General features: G+C 37.8%; 1 long non-coding RNA gene across 1 annotated transcript; it reads left to right on the top strand.

The window, feature by feature from the left end:
- Window positions 1-1,542: 1,542 nt before the first annotated feature.
- Window positions 1,543-2,780, top strand: LOC113114316 (uncharacterized). The gene is made up of 3 exons (XR_003293712.1): window positions 1,543-1,834; window positions 2,605-2,637; window positions 2,720-2,780. It is a non-coding gene; the product is annotated as an uncharacterized LOC113114316 (long non-coding RNA).
- Window positions 2,781-3,285: the final 505 nt, after the last annotated feature.

The following is a 3,285-nucleotide window of genomic DNA, read 5'->3' as shown; positions in this document are numbered from 1 at the left end:
TAAAACACTCCGACCACATTAGAAAACTTTTTTTTTTTTTTTGCTGCACATTTCCCTTAGCACATGAATAGGCTTGTTTTATTTTTCCTTTTAATTAGCAATTAATCCCTATTTGGGAAGATTTGAGATGGTTTGCATGTGCTTCATCTCTCTGTGGAGCCGGATAGCGCTGAAAAAGTTTCCTTTCGCAGATTGTGAAAGTCGGCTGCATCTGCAAACAATCTGTTTGTGTGTCTGTGTTGAACCTGTATCTGCCTCTGCTCCTCTGGACGTTGTTTTATCGAATGAGCCCATAATACAAGTTGGACATCCTGCAAGGATGAAAGAAACGGGAATTATAGGGCAGAAGGGAAGGACACCTGGGGTTGTGTCTTTGAGGAATAACTACTGGATGCAGCTGGCAGCACAGAGCCAGCTGGGGCCCGAAAGCTCAGGCCAGCGGCCCCGCAGGAGCATGTCCAAGTCTGCTTTGAAATACTCTTGCAGAATGGCCCACTGTGAGAAATGCCACACAACAAGTGGAGCTCCAGAACGAGAAGGGTCAGAGGACAGATCCCTGGGGGACACCGGCTGATGTAGATGTCGAGGAGGAGGGCTGCACTCAAATAAAAGACAATTCTGACTACAGAAAGAAATAAGTTTTTATTATGAAGTATCCTGGAGCAGAAGGACTCAATTTACATTGTGTAAAGGATTTCCAATTCATGACTGACATGACACTTTACATCACACGAGTCAAATCTTCTGCATTTCCAACAGACCCAAGCTGTATTTGCAAAGTCCGTAACTAATGAATATGCTTTGTTTACACTTCAGGATAATGTTAATGAGTGCTCCCTTTTTAGTGCGTAATTAACTTGAGTGCTGCATGCTCTTATTTGCACACATTTGTTACACTTCAGTGCATTAACACAAATCCGTGTGCTCATATTTCCTTGAATAATAACAACAGGGAAAAAATATGCAGAGCTTTGTCTTTTATCAGCAGTGTCATAAATAGAGTCCGGTCCTCAAGGGATTCTTGTAAAGGAGTAAGAGTTGTGTGGATGCCATGAGTTTTAGCATTTATAAAAAAGTAACAGTGCTGTTTTGAAAGCAGTCCTTTGAATAGTTATAATAGTGTTTTTTTTTAAAGAATGGACTTTTTTCAGAAAAAAGATCCAACACCGTCAGTGTAGATTCACTGTAAAAAATGTCTGTAAATTTACAGCATATTAACAGCGTAAATATACAGTACTGAACTGTTTTCTAAAATTACGGTGTCTTACCGTAAATGCACACGTGATCGGTGGGAGAGGGGGAACCAAAGGCTAGCCGACACATGGAGGAGCATGGTTTCAGTCAAAGTTTTATGGATTTCATCTCAAGTTGAGGCTCATTTACAGGTAAGCAGATCAAAGTCTGAATACATTTTTATCTTAAACTGCAGCGTTTTTTTAATGTGGGAACAATATTTTAATTTACCTTTGACAAATCTTGCCAAGACGGTGAACTAGCATGTATGCAATTTTTACAAATTTCTCCTGAAAGTTAAGTGTGTATGAGTGTGTTTGTGAAGGATTTGCATCGTTTTTTTTTTCTTTCCTGGTGTAAAATCCTGTAAATGTTAAACTTGTAAATAGTTAAATATAAAATACTTGCGTTCGCTGATTATTTAATTGGATATGAATTGAACATATTTGGCAACTTTAGAAGATGAGCACGTGATCGGTGGGGGAGGGGAGCAACGGTTAGAGTCTGATACCAGAGAAAAGCATCATCAGTCTCTGTGAATAAAACGGATATTATCTCAAATATAATCTCGATTACAGATTGCAGATAACGAGGATATGAAGTAAGTGTGTTTTCCTGATTTTCTGAAACACTTATTTGCACAATTATATTTACATTTTGCATTGGCGCCAACCCAGTGTAGTTTAAAATGGAGGATTTGTTTTATTTGCATTAATGTTGCTAAGTTAGGTGCGTATAAAGTTGGTAACTTATATATTATCCTTATATGTTGGGAAATCGAAAATAGGCCTGTAAACTTAATTTTACTTAGGAAGCATAAACTCATCGCCTTTTGCATGAGCACTTGACTGGATAGATGGAAAGAGTAGCGTTAACGTTATGGTGAGAAACGTTTGTTTTTTTCGGAGTGACACATTAGTCTTTCAATATAAGTCGTATCTAAAACTAGTTAGAGTGTAATCTAAATAACTTATTGTTAATAAAGTGGGCTTTGTATGTGAGCACATTTTAATTTTAATTTTGCACTGGATTTATTGGCACAAATCTCTATATCACAGAGGAAACGTTACTTCATTCACTTACATTCTAACTTGTTCCTCAGCCTCAAATACAGTTTTGTGTGTGTGTGAGAGAGAGAGAACGAGAGTGTGTGTGTGTGTGTGTGTGTGTGTGTGAGAGAGAGAGAGAGAGAGTGTGTGTGTGTGTGTGTGTGTGAGAGAGAGAGAGAGTTAGAGAGAGAGGAAGAGGAGAGAGCAGTAGACAGAATATTTTTAAGTGTTTTTAATGAAAAGTTGGAGGATGTCCCTGGATGAGAACAAAGATATGGTACACCTGCTTGTCAAGATTCTAACGTTAATGTCCCACTTCCAGGAACACGAAGATGGACTGGATTCGCATGCAGATGTAAGTATTTTATTTTCTTCTTTCCACTTCACCACATTATATTATGTAATATTATTATTTGTGTATTGTGTGTTCTCTACAGGTTGCAGCATCTGCATCTGATGTTGAGAAGACACTCAATCTACCTGCCAATCCTCATCTGATTTTGCTGGGTTAGTGTGTCATTGCACATGATGAAGAAGAAACATTTACTGATGGCTGAGATATAAAATTGTTAACATTGCTGTTGTGCACAATTGTTAAAATTGCTTCTTCTTTTTTTCTTTTTTTTTTGTGAGTGTCCAGTCAACATTTTTGACTGCAGTTTCAAGTGTTTGCTGTGCACTACATCTTCAATCTGCAGTATCAAGAGGAGGCCTGTTGCACGTTAGAGTTTTTTCAAAGGTAAGTGTTTTCCTTTTTGCGTATGTTTTTATCACTCTCTTAGAATCTGTGGTAACACTTTATAATAAGTATACAGTAGTAAAGTAATAAATTATTTGCAAACTAGTTACCTCAACCTTTCTCCTGTGTTCTACTTGTGTTCTTCCATTTCAGTTTTTTCAGTTCATCATCTGAAACACTGTCAAATGTGGTTTTATTTGCATGCCAGACACGGAGAAAATAGGAGAAAGGCATGTAGATCCACATTAAATCGAAACGAGTCAG

This window comes from Carassius auratus, chromosome 14, assembly GCF_003368295.1.
Source record: "Carassius auratus strain Wakin chromosome 14, ASM336829v1, whole genome shotgun sequence".
Classification (NCBI taxonomy): Eukaryota; Metazoa; Chordata; class Actinopteri; order Cypriniformes; family Cyprinidae; genus Carassius; species Carassius auratus.
The sequence above is the reverse complement of the archived record's forward strand: the minus strand, read 5'-3'. Positions and strand labels throughout refer to the sequence as shown.